The sequence below is a fragment of the Rattus norvegicus genome, chromosome 4, assembly GCF_021556685.1.
Source record: "Rattus norvegicus strain SHRSP/BbbUtx chromosome 4, alternate assembly SHRSP_T2T, whole genome shotgun sequence".
NCBI classification, from domain to species: domain Eukaryota; kingdom Metazoa; phylum Chordata; class Mammalia; order Rodentia; family Muridae; genus Rattus; species Rattus norvegicus.
The window spans coordinates 95,743,490-95,762,558 of record NC_141537.1 but is presented as its reverse complement, the minus strand read 5'-3'; the positions used below and the strand labels follow the sequence as shown (position 1 = coordinate 95,762,558).

Sequence of the window (19,069 nt, the reverse complement as noted above, 5' to 3'; positions counted from 1 at the left end):
AATCTCTCTTCAAGTGCCATTATAATGATTAATTCTGTATGTCAGGTTGACTGGGATAATGAATATCTCGAACAGCTGGTGAAGCACCATTTCTGACTATAACTAGCGATGTGTTTCTGAAAGAAATCAACCTTTTGATAAATGAACTAAATAAAGATCATCTCTCTTCAGTGTAGATAGCCAACATCTAATCTACTGAGTACTTGAACAAAAAGTAAGGTTGAAGAAACAAAACTGCTCTCTGAAACATCCCTCTCCCCCTTCCTTAGATAAGTGGTTCTCAGCCCCTCTGGTTTGTACTGGAACTTCACCACCAGATTTCCTGAGCGTCCTGATTACAGAGAGCAGATAATGGAACATGCCAGCCTGAATGAGAATGTGAGCCTGCCTCTCAACATTAAAACTGTTTTTCTCCCTGTTTCTCTGGACAACACTGCATTCTTCTTCACAATGAAGCCAACCACTTTCACAACAAAACATATTTTCTTAATTTTAAAATTTATTGAGAATTCTTATAATGTGCTTTAATCATAGTCACTCTATCCCTCCTTCAAGATACATTGTATTCTCTACATCCCCCAACTTAGTTTTCTATTTTTTAAAAAAATTAACCCACTGGGACCATTTTGTCCTGGTATAAACTCCTGGGTTTGTGGTGACCTATCAGAAACTGCACCTCTAAGAAAACTGGCTATCTTTTCTCCAGAAGCCAACAATTGTTCATAGTTCCCCTAGTCAGGAGTGGGGGATCTGGAACTACTCTCTCTAGGCTGGAGTTTTGAGTGGCTTGATATTATGCAAACATTGTACAGGGCAATGACAGTTGCTATGAATTCAAGGGTGAAAAGACCCTGCTGTGCCCTACCTTTCCCAGTCCTACCTGACCTCTGGCTTTTATAGTCTTTCTTTTCCCCTGAAGGTTGCTAAGACTTCAGGGTGGAAGGTGGTGTACAGATGTCCCATCTTGGGTTGAGCACTCCACTATTACTTATTTTCTGTACTTTGACAATCGTGAATTTCCGTGTTAACCACCATCTGAGGTACAGAGAAACTTTTCTGATGAAGGCTCAGAGCTTGACTCATTTATAAACCAAGATATGAATTTAGAGGGCAGTTTGGTACTCTGTCCATTTAGCATAAAAACAGTATTAGGATGATCCTTGTTAGCTCCCCAACCATGGGTTCTTACTCAGATTTGAAGTAGCAGGCATGAAATCCAACAGAGAGAAGTTGGTTATCTCCATAATATTTGTTTGTATCACTATTGTTTCTATGAGCATATGTTGTCCTGGTTATTAACAATAGAATTTTTAATGGAACTGTCCCACTCCACTGCTATCTTCTTTAAGATCAACATCCCAAATCTATTTCTAAGCTTGTTAGTGACCCTGTTAGTGACTGTGTTTTTTGGTTTTTTAAAAGCTGCTGCATCTTTTCTGTAGTGGATAGATCACTGCACATTTTTTCTTTGTTTCTTGGCTTATTTTTAAGATTATATTTTAATTACAACATTTCTCTCTTCTCTTTCCTCCTTCCCTGTTCTTCAAATACATGACCTCTCTTTTCAGCAGTTGTTGTTTCACGAATAAATGTAGTGCTATAAACATACATATTCCCAAATATAACCTGTTGAATCCATGCAATATAACTTATATGTATGTTTTCAGGGCTGACCATTTGGCACTAGAAAACCAGTTGGTGTGATCTTCCCTAGGGAGGGTTACCCCAGCTGCTCCCAGCTTTACTCACTTGCCTGTAGTTCTTTCTGTAGGAATGACTTCTCCCTATGCACATGGCATGTTCGTGGTGTCCTATTCAGCTCACATTTGAGTGGTTATGTTGGTGAAATTTTAACAGGTGTAGCTTCTGGAATTACTAGGGTACACAATATCACAGCAAACTCCCTGAGACTCTAGCTCTTACAAGCCCTTCATCCTCTCTTCCACAATGTTCCTTGAGCCAAAGGTGTGAAAAGTATTTTCTACATGTATCCATTGGAATCTGGCTCCAAAACTTTACGTATTGATGGGTTGTGGGTTTTGTTTATGTTTTTGCTTTTCGTTGTTGTTTTATGTTAGTTTCCCTGTATTGCAATAAGAAATTTTCTTGATGAAGGCTGAAGACCTGTGGGTAAAAGGACAAATCTTTATAGATTGTTGTAAGGGATTATGTGGTTTAGTAAACTATTGGTGTGGTTTCTCTTCCAATAATCATGATTTTATTAGCACTGGTTAGTTATCTAGATTTTGAGTACCAGGCACGGTCTCTACCTTGTTGAACTTTTCTTTCTTTCTTTTTCTTTAAAATTGGATAATTTATTTATTTACACTTCAAATGCGATTCCCATTCCCGGTTTCCCCTCTGCAAACTCCCATCCAATCACCCCTCCCCATGCTTCTAAGAGGGTGCTCCCACTCCCACCCACCCACTCCCACACATCCACCCTGCCTTTCCCCTACACTGGGGCATCCAGCCTTCCAAGACTAAGGGCCTCTCCTTGATAAGGCCATCCTTTGTTACATATGCTGCTGGAGCTGTGGGTTGCTCCATGTATACTCTTTGGTTGGTAGTTTAGTCCCTGGGAGCTCAAAGGGTGAAGTTGAGGGGGGTTGATAGTGTTGTTCTTCCTATGCAGTTACAAACAATTCAGTCTTTCCCCTAATTCTTCCATTGAGGTTCCTGTGCTCAGTCCAAAGGTTGGCTGTGAGCATTTGCCTGTATTTGTCAGGCTCTGGCAGAGCCTCTCAGGTGACAGCTATATCAGACTCCTGTCAGCAAGCACTTTTTGGCATTCACAATAGTGTCTACACATGGGCTGGATCCACAGGTGGGACAGTCTCTGGAAGGCCTTTCCTTCAGTCTCTGCTCCACACTTTATCTCCATATTTCCTTTAGACAGGAGCAATTCTGGGTTAAAAAATTGGAGATGAGGGGGTGGCTGCATCCCCAACTGGGGCCCTTGTCTAAACTCTGGATATGGTCAGTACAGGTTCTCCCTCCTCCTTGTGGGCATTTCGGCTAATCTCATCCCTATTGGGTCCTGGGAGCTTCCTGCTTTCCTGGCATCTGGGACTTGCTGGTGACTACTCCCAGTTCCCCAGCAACCATTGCTACACACCTCTTTTCAAATTCTTGACCCTCTGTCTATCATCCCCTTATCCTCTCATATCTGCTCTTAACCCCCCTTTTCCCCTCCCCCTCCTCTCTTCCTCTCAAATCTCTCAAACCCTCCCATCCCATAAATATTTTGTTCCTCTTTCTAAGAAGAACTGAAGCATCCACATTTTGGTCTTCTTTCTTGAGCTTCGTATAACCTGTGAATTGTACCTTGGGTATTCTGAGCTTTGGGGCTAATATCCACTTATCAGTGAGTGCATACCACGTGTGTTCTTATGTGACTGGGTTTCCTCACTCAGAATGGTATTTTCTAGTTTCATCCATTTGCCTATGAATTTCATGGAGTCATTGTTCTTAATAGCTGAGTAGTACTCAATTGTGTAAATATATCATATATTCCGTATCCATTCCTCTATGGAGGGACATCTTGGATCTTTCCAGTTTCTGGCTATAATAAATAAGGTTGCTGGAACGTAGAGGAGCATGTGTCCTTGTTATATGTTGGAGCATCCTTTGCATATATGCCCAGGAGTGGTACAGGTGGGTCCTCAGGTAGTTTTCTGAAAAAAAGGCCAGACTGATTTCCAGAGTGGTTAGACCAGCTTGCAATCCCACCAACAATAGAGGAGTGTTCTTTTTCCACATCCTTGCCAGCATCTGATGTTACCTGGGTTTTTGTTCTTAGCCATTCTGACTGGTGTGAGGAGGAATCTAAGGGTTGTTTTGATTTGCATTCCCCTGATGACTTAGGATGTTGAACATTTCTTTATGTGCGTCTCAGCCATTCAGTATTCCTCAGTTGAGAATTCTTTGCTCAACTCTGCAGCTCATTTATTAATAGGGTTATTTGATTCTCTGGAGTCTAACTTTTTGAATTCTTTGTATATATTGGACATTAGCCATCTATCAGATGTAGGATTGGTAAAGATCTTTTCCCAATCTTTTGGTTGCTGTTTTGTCCTAATGACAATGTCATTTGCCTTACAGAAGCTTTGCAATTTTATGAGGTATAATTTGTCAGTTATTGATCTTAGAGCAGAAGCCATTGGTGTTCTATTCAGGAAAATTTCCCCAGTACCCATGTATTCATGGATCTTCTCCACTATTTCTTCTTTTAGCTTCAATTTATCTGGCTTTATGTGCAGGTCCTTGATCCACTTGGACTTGAGCTTTGTATGGGGCAATAAGAATGGATAGATTTATATTCTTCTACACCCTGATCTCCAGTTGAACCAGCAACATTTGTTGCTTTTTTCCACTGGATGGTTTTAGCTCTTTGACAAAGATCAAGTGACCATAGGTATGTGGTTTCATTTCTATTCCATTGATTTACCTGCCTGTCTCTGTATGAATGATATGCAGTTTTTATCATGAATGCTCTGTAATACAGCTTGAAGTCAGGGATGGTGATTTTCCCAGAAGTTGTCTATTATTGAGAATAGTTGTGGCTATCTGGAGCTTTTGGTTATTTGGAATAAATTTGCAAATTGCTCTTTCTAACTCTATGAAAGATTGAGTTGGAATTTTGATGGGGTTGTTTTGAATCTGTAGATTGTTTTTGGCAAGATAGACATTTTTACTACATTAACCCTACCAACCCATGAACATGGGAGGTATTTCCATCTTCTGAGATTGTCTTTGATTTCTTTTTTCAGAGACTTGAAGTTCTTGTCATGGAGATCTTTCCCTTGCATGGTTAGAGACACACCAAGATACTTTATATTATTTGTGACTATTGTGAAGGGTGTCATTTCCCTAACTTCTTTCTCAGCCTGTTATCCTTTGAGTAGAGGAAGGCTACTGATTCGTTCAAGTTAATTTTATATCCAGCCACTTTGCTGAAGATTTTTTCAGATGCAGGAATTCTCTGGTAGACTTTTTGGGGTCACATAAGTATGCTATCATATCATCTGCAAATAGTAATATTTTGACTTCTTCTTTTCCAAATTGTATTGCTTGACCTCTTTGTTGTCTGATTGCTCTGGTTAGGAATTCAAGTACAATATTGAATAGGTAGAAAGAGACAGTGGGTGACCTTGTCTAGTCCCTGATTTTAATGGCATTGCTTCAAGTTTCTCTCCATGTAGTTTACAGTTGGCTACTGGTTTGCTGTATATTGCTTTTACTATATTTAGGTATGGGCTTTGAATTCCTAATCTTTCCAAGACTTTTGCCATGAATGGGCGTTGAATTTTGTCAAATGCTTTCTCAGCATCTAAGGAAATGATCATGTGGTTTTTAATCGTTATTAGTTTGTTTATATAGTGGATTACGTTGATGGATTTCTGTATATTAAACCATCCCTGCATCCCTGGGATGAAACCTACTTGATCATGATGGATGATCATTTTGATGTGTTTTTGGCTTCAGTTTGTGAGAATTTTAAGTATTTTTGACATTGATATTCATAAGGGAAATTGATTTGAAGTTCTCCTTTGTGTGGTTTTGGTATCAGTATAACTATGGCTTCATAGAACAAATTGGGTTGTGTTCCTTCTGTTTCTATTTTGTGGAATAATTTGAAGAGAATTGGTATTAGATCTTCTTTGAAGGTCTGATAGAATTCTACACGCAAATTATCTGTTTCTAGGCTTTTGTTGTTTTTGTTTTTGTGTTTTTTGTGGGGGTTGGGAAACTTTAAACGACTGCTTCTATTTCTTTAGGGGTTATAGTACTGTTTAGATGGTTTATCTGATCTTGATAACTTTGGTACCTGGTAACTGTCTAGAAAGTTGTCTATTTCCTCCAGATTTTCCAGTTTTGTTGAATATAGGCTTTTGTAGTAGCATCTGATGATTTTTTTCTCCATCTTTACTAAATTGGGTATTTCTTATTTACATTTCAATTGTTATTCCCTTTCCCGGTTTCCAGGCAAACATCCCCCTGACCCCTCCCCCTTCCCTTCTATATGGTTGTTCCCCTCCCCATCCTCCTCCCATTACTGCCCTCCCCCCAACAATCCTGTTCACTGGGGGTTCAGTCTTGGCAGGACCAAGGGCTTCTCCTTCCACTGGTACCCTTACTAGGCTATTCATTGCTACCTATGCAGTTGGAGCCCAGGATCAGTCCATGTATAGTCTTGGGGTAGTGGCTTAGTCCCTGGAAGCTCTGGTTGGTTGACATTGTTGTTCATATGGGGTCTCAAGCCCCTTCAAGTTTTTTCAGTCTTTTCTCTGATTCCTTCAACGGGGGACCTATTCTCAGTTCAGTGGTTTGCTGTTGGCATTCGCCTCTGTATTTGCTGTATTCTGGCTGTGTCTCTCAGGAGAGATCTACATCCCGTTCCTGTCAGCCTGCACTTCTTGGCTTCATCCATCTTGTCTAATTGGGTGGCTGTATATGTATGGGCCACATGTGGAGCAGGCTCTGAATGGGTGTTCCTTCTGTGTCTGTTTTAATCTTTGCCTCCCTATTCCCTCCCAAGGGTATTCTTGTTCCCCTTTTAAAGAAGGAGTGAAGCATTCACATTTTGGTCATCCTTCTTGAGTTTCATGTGTTCTGTGCATCTAGGGTAATTCAAGCATTTGGGCTAATATCCACTTATCAATGAGTGCATACCATGTGTGTTTTTCTGTGATTGGGTTACCTCACTCAGGATGATATTTTCCAGTTCCAACCATTTGCCTACGAATTTCATAAAGTCATTGTTCATTTTTGAATCTCATCAGTTTCTGTTGTTATGTCTTTCTTTTCATTTCTGATTTTGTTAATTTGAATACTGTCTCTGTGCCCTTTGGTTAGTGGCTAATGGTTTATCTATCTTGTTGATTTTCTCAAAGAACTAGTTCCTGGATTTGTTGATTCTTTGTACAGTTCTTTTTGTTTCTACTTGGTTGATTTCTTGTTGAGTTTGATTATTTCCTGCAGTCTACTCCTCTTGGGTGTATTTGCTTCTTTTTGTTCTTGAGTGTTCAGGTGTGCTGTCAAGCTGCTAGTGTATGCTCTCTCCTGTTTCTTTTTGAAAGCACTCAGAGCTCTAAGTTTTCCTCTTAGCACTGCTTTCATTGCGGCCCATAAGTTTGGGTATGTTGTACCTTCATTTTCATTAAATTCTAAAAAGTCTTTAATTTCTTTATTTCTTCCTTGACCAAGTTATTATTGAGTAGAAGTTTTCTCAGCTTCCTTGTGTATATGGACTTTCTGATTTGTTATTGAAGACCACCCTTAATCCTTGGTGATCTGATAGGATCCATGGGATTATTTCAATCTTCTTGTGTCTGTTGAGGCCTGTTTTGTGACTAATTATATGGTCAATTTTGGAGAAGGTACCATGAGGTACTTAGAAGAAGGTATATTCTTTTCTTTTAGGATGAAAGGTTCTTCAGGTATCAGTTAAATATATATTTTCATAACTTCTGCTAGTTTCATTGTGGCTCTAGTTTCCATGATATATCCATTGATGAGAGCGTGGTCTTGACATTTCCCACTAGTATTGTGTGATGTGCAATGGGTGCTTCAAACTTTAGTAAAGTTTCTTTCGTGAATGTGGTTGTCAATGCATTTGGAACATAGATGTTCAGTATTGAGAATTCATCTTGGTAGATTTTTTTCTTTGAAATGTATGTGTCCTTTCTTATGCTTTTTGGTAACTTTTGGTTGAAAGTTGATTTTATTCAATATTAGAATTGTTACTCCAGCTTCTTTCTGGGGCCATTTGCTTGGAAAATTTTTTCTCAGCCTTTTACAAGTTTCACACTATCCAGTTGTGACTCTAAATTAGTGTCTATATTTGTCACTAAGGTCTGTTTCCTGTATGCAGCAAAATCCTGGGTCCTGTTTATTTATCCAGTCTGTTAGTCTATGTCCTTTTATAGCGGAATTGAGTCCATTGATGTTAAGATATTAAGGAATATTGATTATTGTTTCCTGCTACTTTTGTTGTTAGAGGGGGAATCATGTTTACCTGACTATCTTCTTTTTGGTTTGTTGAAAGAAGATTGTGTTCTTGCCTTTTCTAGGGTGTCGTTTCCCTCCTTGTGTTGGAGCTTTCCATCTATTATTCTTTGTAGAGCAGGATTTGTTGAAAAATGTTGTGTAAATTAGGTTTTGTCATTGAATATGTTGGTTTTTCCATCTACAGTTATTGAGAGTTTTGCTGAATATAGTAGCCTGGACTGGCACTTGTGTCCTCTTAGGGTCTCTTTGACATTTGCCCAGGATCTTCTGGCTTTCACACTCTCTGTTGAGAAGTCTGGTGTAATTCTGATAGGTCTGCCTTCATAAGTTACTTGACCTTTTCCCTTTACTGCTTTTAATAGCCTTCCTTTGTTTTGTTCATTTTGTGTTTTGATTATTATGTGACAGGAGGAATTTCTTTTCTGCTCCAGTCTATTTAAGGTACTGCAGGCTTCTTGTATGTTCATGGGCATATCTTCTTTAGGTTAGGGTTAGGGAAGTTTTTTTCTACAATTTTGCTGAAGATATTTATGGGCTCTTTAAGTTGGGCATCTTTTCTCTCTTCTATACCTATAACCTTAGGTTTGGTCTTCTCATTTTATCCTGGATTTCCTGGATGTTTTGGGTTAGGAGCCTTCTCTGTTTTGCATTTTCTTTGACTGTTCTGTCAATGTTTTCTAAGGTATCTTCTGCACCTGAAATTCTCTCTTCTATCTTTTGTATTCTTTTGATGATACTTGCACCTATGACTCCTGATCTCTTTCCTAGGTTTTCTATTTCCAAGGTTGTCTCCCTTTGCAATTTCTTTATTGTTTCTATTTCCATTTTTATATCCTGGGTGATTTTGTTCAATTCCTTCACCTCTTTGGTTGTCGTTTCCTGTAATTCTTTAACGGATTTTTGTGTTTTATCTTTAAGGGCTTCTACCTGTTTGCCTGGCTTCTTTTGTATTTCTTTAAGGTATTTATTTATGTCCTTCTTAAAGCTTCTAACATTATCATGAGGTATGATTTTAAATCCAAATCTTGATTTTCTGATGTGTTGAGGGTATCCAGAACTTGCTGTTCTGGGCAAACTGGGTTCTAATGATGCAAATTAGCCTAGGTTTCTGTTTTTTACATTTTTCTGGCTGCCCTTTACCATCTGGATATCTCTGGTGTCAGGTGGTCCTTCTGTCTCTGACTGGAGCCTATCCCTCCTGTGAGCCTGTAAGCCTGTGAGCCTTGATCTTAGGTGTGTCAGCACTTCTGGGAGACCAGTTCTCTATTGGTGGGATTTGGGTGTGGAGACCTATGTCACAGGGTTAGCTCTGGGATGCTGATGGAGACCGGAAACAACCTGTCTTGGGCTGTTCCACAATTCCTATGTCCAGTGATCTCCTGATGGGTCCTTCTTTGGCCAATTATTGGAGCAAAAGTGTTGGTCTCAACTGTGAATTTATGAGTGACTGCACTCCTGTGAGACCAGCTCTGTTTGGGCAGGATTTGAGTCCTAAGGTCTGTGCCACAGGGTTAGGTCTGGGGCACATATGGAGAGTAGAAAGATAAATCTGTTTTCTGGATTTTTAAAGTATTTTTTGTGGAGTAGGCTTCCTGCCACTTCACAAAAGTCAGTAGCAGGGAGTGAACTTCAGAGGTTAAGTCCATTATCATCAAGGTAGGACATGGCAGCATTTAGGCAAGCACGGTACAGGCAGAACTGAGAGTTCTACATAAAGGCTGCTAATGGAAGACTTTTGTTGAGCTTTTCTTAATTGTAGTTAGAGAGCTGTTGGTTACTAGCAAAGTATGTGGTGCCACTATTGCACCTGTAGAGTTTTCATGGCATGCTGCTCATTGATATGGTTCATAGATGTTAGAGTTCTGTTGATGTGTAGCTCTGTTGGTTGATTCCCTCCTTCAGGAAGCCTGCATGGTACCTTTTGGTACAGTAAAGATAGCCCTCAGGGAGAAGTCTTTGAAGTCAATTATAGCTCAAGGGCCTCTGGGCCCTTTTTCTGAAGTGCATGGAGTCCTTACCAATAGGACTTTAACTTTTACCCCTGGCAACCAAAGGTGATAGCAATAACCTGTAATGCTTCTGGCATCTCTTGGACAGCTCTGACCAACAACTCTCTTGTTCTGGATTGAGGTTTTTGTTTGATTTTTTTTAGTTACCAATGGGAACCCAAATGGGAAAATCTCATTCAAAAATACTTATGTATTATATATTATATAATATATACACTTGTATATATTATAGATATTTTAAGATGGTAGTTAATAATGTGATTCCTTATGACTTTCTCAGATAATGTTACTATTATTTTACTCTCCCCCATACTTCTTCTGTACTTATCTCCTCCCTCCCTAATGAGGGGCTCTTTTTCCCCAAATTAGATCACTTGTACCATGATAGTTCCCTCTCTATTGCTTCCCACTCCTACACCCCCCAATATACTCTCTTTACTTCCCTGGTTTCTGCAGTCTCCCTAGTTATATGATCACATCTGCACATTTGTAGCTTGGAACCTCATATTGTATAAACATGAGACATTTGTTTTTCTGGGTCTGAGTTACTTCACTCAATATAATCTTTTCTAGTTCTGTAATCCACTATAAACAAATTTTGTTATTAAATTTTTTATTATAGCTGAATAGTATTCCCTATATACAATACTTTTATTGAAAATATTTTTCATATAGTATATTCTGATCATGATTTCCCTTCTCTGATTTCTCTTCCCTTTTCTCCTCCTAGATCCTCCCATGTCCACATCCATCCAACTCCATGCCTTTTTTCTTCTCTCTCTTCAGAAAACAAACAGGCCAGACAAGTCAATAAATAAACAATGACCAGAATAAAATGAAGCAAACCGAAACAACAACAACAACAAAAAAAAAACTAAGAAAAAAATCACAAGAAATTTAATCATACATGCATACAGATAGACAGACAGACACAGAGAGAGACAGAGAGAGAGAGACAGACAGAGAGAGAGAGAGAGAGAGAGAGAGAGAGAGATACCATTAAAAAAACAAGTAAGGTTAAAAAACAAAAAAGAGCTGTGGGACTTAAGCCCTATCAGATCCTTTCATCTGCTGAAGGTCATTAGGTTGTTTTGATTTCCTGGCTATTATGAATAAAGCTTCAATAAACATAATTGAGCCAATATCTGGAGTAGAATGTCAAGTCTTTTGGGCATGTGGCAAGGAATGATAGAGCTAATGAAGTTAAATAAGGTAGAAAACACCAATCATTCTGATTTGTTCATTTATTTGGTGATTTACTGAGAGCACTGCTTGTATGACTTACTTGTTAATCATGACTTCACTTGCTCCCTGAAACAGAGTGACCTGGAGAAACAGCGTAAACATTTTGTCATTGCCCTTAACAACCTGCTGATTGCCATGTGTGCTTCTGTGGTGTGGCAGGTTTCTTTTTAGCCTTTTGGGGATTCTCTACAATGATTTTCAGAGTGGCTGCACCAGTTTGCAGTCCTTGCATCGGTGAATGTGTTTCTTGTATTTTACTCTTGCTCTTAACAAGTCTTTTCTAAGTAACTTTCGAAAAATGAGCAAAATAAGCTACTTGAAAATGGTTATTATAATGGAATACTCAATATTGCCTTCCCTTTAAATGAGAGTGTGGAGGGCCTGGCTTCACTCCCTCTTGGCATGCACTCCTAGTGCTAATGAGTAAGCATTGTCACCCTGCTTTTTATTTCTTTATGACCCTACTGGTGTATTACTAGGAAGCCTTTATTGATTTCTTTACTATTAGAATTCTGAAATAAGGGCATGCAGAAGCATACAAATTTCTTTTTTTTTGTTTAATTTGGGGTTTTGTTTGTTTTCTCCTTCTTCTTAGCCCTAGTGATCCCTTCACATCTAGCAGCCAGTTTCCTGTAGTTTTCATGGCATTCCTGTTAATCAGATCCTTTATGTTTACAGAATAAATCCCCTTGTATAGAAATGCTGCCTTTGTCTTCTGATTCCTCTTGTTTATAGGTACTCTCAGCACCTGTATTTTCACTGATCAGCACCTTCTCTTGCTCATAAAAGTCTTTTCAATGAAGATTGCTTCTGATCTGCAAGGTCACTACATTCTTGAAGCAAGCAACAGCCGTTTACCTTAGTAACCTATCTCTGAAAGTGTGGCAGTCTCTGTGAAAATGTGTTCTGATCCCTTAAAATATCCCATTCCCTATAGATTCTATTGGGTATAATCAAAGCACAGAAAGACTATCATTTCATATGTAATATTCTTAAAATAATTTCCTGTATAAACTGACAGCATAATCACTCCATGTTACAGTTAAAGGGAAGATTATTGCCGATAAGAGAGAGAGAACAACCAGAGGCATCTAGAAGAGTCCATGGCAGAGAAAGAAAAAAGTAGACTGAACAGAGCATCAGACTGGACCTGGCCAAGGCAATCTGTGGAAGAGGAGAGAACAGCAGGGGATAGAGAATGGAGACAACATCATGAGAGAAGCAGAAGCAGAGAGAGACAGAGACAGGGACTGAAAGACAGAGACGGAGACAAACAGAGAGACACAGAGAGAGATACTGAGAGAATATCAAGAATGGCAGGGTAAGGACAATAAATAGCTAGGGGAAGAAGCCTGTGAGCTGGAGAGTTTAGGGTAAAGGAGGGCAGGATACTAGCATGGACTTTGAACTGTGTAACAGGTATTTGTGACACTGAGGGATCCAGGAGGCCAGCATGGGCTTAGATAAGCTGATAGGCCCCACAGGTAGCCATATGTCCCTTCTGCCAGAGATAAGAAAAATGACTTCTTTTAGTAGTAGGGACCAGTTTAACATGTTCCTGAGGAATGCTGTCTCCTCTCTAAACCCCAGAAATCCTCCTGTAGGCCAGCGGAACACTTTCTGGATATTTGGACTGCTTTTAGAACTAAGGGGAGTTGGAGTTTCCTTTGGACCTGACATTGTCTCTGGTTACAAAACTCTTACAAGATTCTTAAAAAATATTAAACAGTTTGTGTTCGTCTGCTCTATATTAGTAACATGTTTCCAACAAAGCAGAAGTAGCTAGCACATACAAATTAATAAACAGGTAAAGAGATTCAGGTAAAATATGCAAGAGAAATAGGGAAACAGGTGACCAGTAATTCATGAAAAAGAGAGAAAACTGAAGACTTGAGAAAGGGGAAGCAGGAACGAGTTAAGATATCTTCATTCACAGTAAGCATGAAGGGCAGTGATGGATGAATGGATCGAAGGGGGTAAATTGGTACATTCCTTATCTTCTTTACATCCTGGTAGGATCCTCTAGATGGATTTTCAGACGTAGCTGTCATTTCAGGCTACAAAACTAAAGAGCTGCACCTCATTTCAGTCTCAAGTTATGCTTACAGAATTCTTTGCACAGTGGTACAGGAAAAATGAAGCTATTGTAGGGCGCAACATTCAGGGTCAAGTTTGTTCACTCTCGCTTTGTAGCCTACAAGTGATATCCATTTGTTTGACACATTTCAGGTTATCACTGTGCCTAAGTTTTGCAGACCAATTTTCTAAATGAAGTTGAACATCTGATTTCGCAACATGACACCAAACGACCCTTTAGCATCTTTCCTGGCTCCTTTAAAGACAGTCTTTTTTATTAAGTAACAATTGCAGGGAACATCTCACACTGAGTCAAATGAGGTAGCACACTGCATCCTACTCTTGTATCATTAACCCTAGCACAGACCTCCCTTTGAGAATAACAGCCATGTTTTCCAAGGCAATTACTTGTGATCTTGATGTTCTTCCAATTTCATTTGGAAGACAGCTTGAGAATGTGTGTGTGTGTGTGTGTGTGTGTGTGTGTGTGTGTGTGTGTGTGTATGAATTTTTCAGAATGTTTTATTAAGTTTGAGGGTAACATTTTCTGTGAGGAAGTCCATTCTGTCCTTCCACTATAGGTGCCTACAGGGATCCAACTCAGGCTTGTCAGTGAGTTTTACGTTCTGAGCCATCTTGCTGGCCCCATTTTTCTTTTTATATACTCATCTACAGTGGATGACACATTCCTCTCAGAAGACAACAATCCCACGGGGAACATAGCAAGTGAAGAAATATCTATTAAAATATCTCATTAAAGTAAAATTACAACTTAATGTTTGCTTCTAAATTCCCTTCTATAAAAAATAACAAAACAAACAAAAGCTCTTCTTTCTAAATGTTATACATCAGTCTGGTAGTCCTTTACTCTGAAATGTTACTTTCACTGTCCAACAGTTCCTGGTTGCCCACATGAGACAGCAGAACAAGAAATGTGGAGGAAGGAAAGGTTCCAAGGATTAACATACAAACAGCAGCACCAAAAATGTCTGGAAGCCCTTCCTTACCTAGACCTCATTCAACCAAAGGAGCATGCTTAGAAAAGCTCACATTATATGAACATTATATGAATATGTCTGCTATATTAATGACCTATAACAGATTCACTACAAAATCTTGGCTCACCACTGCAGGGTCCCCACTTTGTCCTCAGATCCTGCCCTCCAGACTTAGACAAACCTGTAAAATTCAAGCATCTAAGAGTAGAGTAGGGAAGTATCTTTCTCTGGGAACGAGTGGCTTAAGCAGCTCGGTCTAGACAGATGGACCCATCCTAAGGACCTCATGGATTCCACACCTGGAGGTTTCCAACTAGTGGGCCTGAAGCTCACAGGAATTCTGTATTTGTCCTTGGGATGCTCCTTCAATCACATTGTAAAAAAATGTCTTTGGTGTATCTGTGCCAAAAGACTAATACACCAGAATAAAATATAATAGTAGCCTCTAATTTTTATTATTCTAAGACCTAAAAATGCTATTAAAAGTAACTGAATTGACTTTCTAGTTCCCACTAATGACAAGAAATTAGACCATTCAAATAATGGACTAAAATGAGCATGCATTGAACATTAGGACAATAATATAAAAATCAGAAATAATGGTTTAATTGTGCTGAGAATGTTAAAGTAACTCATTGTGAAGTAGTCGGGTGGGGGTTTGCTTTTAATATATACTTAGAAATGAAAAGAAATGCTCAGAGTAAGCATTAGAAAGAAGCTGTTGAGTCAACAAAATGTATTATAATGTGACCTTCAAAATGTCTTTTAAATACAGGACATATAGGGATTTTATGCAGTTCATTATGTACATGTACCAAATGCACAGCTCTCTATGTTGCAGAGACTGACTGGTGAGAACTGCAGTAGCATTTAGCTCTAGCCCTCCAGAATGGCCATTCCCTGGCCACCTCTGTGTCAGAGCTGATATCTTGTGGCTAATGGAGAAAAAGCCTTTAACTTAGCAGATCACCAGGTTCTACCAATCCAAAAGCTACAGATGTGATCTTGGACCTAGAGCAAAAGCTCTCCCATCTTGCTTGTGTCCATCACTCTGATGTGCACAGCAATGTATTTTAAATTTACCCTTATTTATGGCTTTCTTTGTCCTATAAAACTTCATGAAACTGCTTCCATATTGGAACATGGAATTTGGGATAAGCTAAATCTGTGTCTGAGCCATGGTTACTCAAGATGGGTCCAGAATAAACTCCCTCTTATTCTCTTAAAGATGGGAGCTGTAGTTTTGTGTAGACAGAATTAATGTCAAAAGTCAAAGAATGACTATGTAAATTAAAGTGTTAGTGAGTCAGATTTGCTCTTGTGCAAGGGCTATTTATTTTTAACAGTGGAGATGCAATGGGATTTTCCTCTGGAGAGTCAACTTTGAGTGAACTGAACATTTACTACAACTGACAGAAACTCCTCTATGTCAGAAATAAGAAGTGTTAGGTCCCAAACTCCAAGATGTCAGTGTCACTGACTGTCTCAAAATGACAGTCTGGTTTCTGCTTCGGCTGACAGTTTCTGGTGATGAGATAAAAGCCTACACTCAAACATTCTTTACAAACCTGCAAAAGGGGCTCTGTCTGCCAAGCTGTTCCCATTATCTCTTCCTATCTCACATAAGTGGACATTTGCTTACATAAATGTTCCATGCTCACCCTCAGGCTTGTTCAGTCCCTATGGATGAATACCTGTAGCACACTTCAAAGCCCCAACGCCACCGGCCTCTCAGCTCTGCTCATCTCCCAGGCTAAGTTGGTTCCCAGGCTGTTCTGGCTTACAGCTTCCTCCCCAAATGCTCTCTTTAAAACTGGCAAAACTTCTCCTCATTTTGCTCCTCTCTGTCTCCAAGAGGCAACCAAGGCAGCCTTAGTCTCCATAAATGCCTCTGGCTATCCTCTTTCTATTACTCAAGAGACAGCCATGCTGCAGTTCCATATTTAAATAAACCTTAACTTTCCATGGTCACGTGGACTGTTCTGTCACCTTCAGTAAGGAAGGTTTTATCAAACCCAGAGAACTCCACACCACACAAATAACTGCTTTCAGGTTTATATAGGAAAAATAGCCACTTCTCTTTTTTCATAATTTATTTTTTTATTCATATTACATCCCAATGTCAGCCCTCCATCCCCTCCTCCTGGTCATATGTTTGCAAACCCCTCCCCACATTACACCCTTTCCTTCTCCAAGAAGAGAAGATTCTACCCTTGGGAATAATTCTACCCTGGCACATTTAGTCCCAGCAGAAAAGCACATCCTCTATCACTGAGGCCTAACAGGCAGTCCAGGTAGGGGAAGGGAATCCAATGGCAGACTACAGAGTCACAGACAGCCATCACTGCAATTGTTAGGGGATTCACTTAAAAGACCAGGCTGCACATCTGCTACAAATGTGTCGGGGCCTAGGTCCAATCCCTGCATGCTCTTAGGTTGGTGGTTCAGGGAAGATACAATAAAAGAATAGCTAGCCACTTCTTTAATCAGAGGAAATCTAGCTTACTTGGGCCTTAAGCAATAAAATGGGGGTGGGAACATAATGTGTTCGAATTAAAGAAATCAATGTGCTATTTAGCCATAATGAATGATAATATGGGACGACTATCTTCTATTGCTTTCTTTATTACCTACTTATTTACATAATTTAAATATGTACAAGACCTAGGGGTTCTTAATAAATCATTTAATACACAATTTAAACATTTCTGCAGTACCAAGCATACTCAGTAAAATAAGATTACTCTATAATATCTAATATCTAATATCTAATAATCTCAGAGATTGAGCTCCACAATTCAAAGTGATTTTTTTCTCCACAAGAATGCTGAATTATTATCACTTCTGGATTATTTTCTAAATTTTTAGTAATAGGAAGTATCATTTTTAAAGTAGAATTGAGTTGAAGACAGAGTAGAAATCACTAGCCACCTACATTATAGGAAAGAAAGACAAAATCTTTATAAGAGATGAATATTAGGAACAGTGTTACTTGAGTGTTCCACCTAAACTTTCATATTTTAGTTACATGCAGGCGTACAAATGTGTATGACTTGATCATGGATTTGTGTAACAGGCTCTGACATGGTTATCTGAAGACAACTTTCTTTCTGTCTGTCTCATTTTGAAGATATGGTCTCTCTTGTTCCTGCCACACTGTATGCTCTAAGCCAGCTGTCTCATCAGCTACTGGGACATTCTTCTCACTCTACCTTCTTTTTTAAATTAATTATTGAATTTTTCTCTTTACATTTCAAATGTTATTCCTTTTCCCAGTTTCCCAGACATAAGCCCCCTATCCCATCCTCCTCCCCTCTTCTATAAGGGCGTTCCCCTCCCCAACCACCCCATTTCCCCCTGACATTCTCCTACACTGGGGAGGTCCTGCCTTGGTAGGACCAAGGATTTCTCCTTCCACTATTGTCCAACAAGGCTATCCTCTGCTACATATGCATCTGGAGCCATGGGTCAGTCCATGTATAGTCTTTGGGTAGTAGTTTAATCCCTGGGAGCTCTGGTTGGTTGGCATTGTTCTTCTTATGAGGTTGCAAGCCCCTTCAGCTCTTTCAATCCTTTCTCTCATTCCTCCAGTGGGGATCCCGTTCTCAGTTCAATGGTTTGCTGCTAGCATTCACCTCTGCATTTGACATGCTCTGGCTGTGCCTCTCAGGAGACATCTATATCCGGTTCCTGTCAGCATGTACTTCTTAGCTTCATCAATGTTATCTAGTTTTGGTGGCTGTATTTATATGGGCTGTATACCCATCGTGGGGCAGGCTCTGAATGCTTCAGTCTCTGCTCCAAAGTTTTCCTCCATATCCCCTCTATGAATATGGAGTGGAACATCCACACTTTGGTCATCCTTCTTCTTGAGCTTCATATGGTCTGTGGTATTTTGGGTAATTCCAACTTTTGGCCTACTACCTACTTATCAGTGAGTGCATGCATGCCTTGTGTGTTTTTCTGTGATTGGGTTACCTCACTCAGGATGATATTTTCTAGTTCAATCCATTTGCCCATGAATTTCATAAAATCATTGTTTTTGATAGCTGAGTAGTACTCCACTGTGTAGATGTACCACATTTTCTGTATCCATTCCTCTGTTGAAGGGCATCTAGGCTCTTTCCAGCGTCTGGCTATTATAAATAAGGATTCTATGAGCATAGTGGAGCATGAGTCTTTGTTGTATGTTGGAGCATCTTTTGGGTATATGCCCAAGAGAGGTATAGCTGGGTCCTCAGGTAGTGCAATGTCCAATTTTCTGATGAACCTCCAGATTGATTTCCAGAGTGGTTGTAATGACTCTACTTTCCATTTCATCTTAGGGATACCGGGATAACAGATGTGTGCCAGTGTGTCTAACCTTCTTTATGTGGATTCTGGGAACTGAACTTGGGTCTTCACAAGGCAAACACACCATCTGAGCCATTTATCAGCCCCTGAGTAAGACCTTGTATGGCTATAGTTATTTATAACTGAAGCTATATAATTAGAATTATTGTGTTTTTGGAAAAAACTCCACTTTCAAATTAATATGATTTAATCATGAAGGAACAAGCTAGAATAACTTTAATTAATTGAAAAATCAGCTTAGTAAATAATCCATAAATGCCTATGTTTCAGCAAGTGTTCTTCGTAAGGAAAATACATGCCAAAACATGAACGTATAACTTTTTTATGTATAAAGCTACATCTGATGTTATGACATCAAATGGCTTGTTGAGTTCC

The 19,069-nt window shown here is 39.4% G+C and overlaps 1 protein-coding gene across 1 annotated transcript in view; it reads right to left on the bottom strand.

Annotated features, from left to right (window-relative positions):
* Qrfprl (pyroglutamylated RFamide peptide receptor like) overlaps positions 1 to 19,069 on the bottom strand; it is a 78,708-nt gene that overhangs the window by 20,599 nt on the left and 39,040 nt on the right.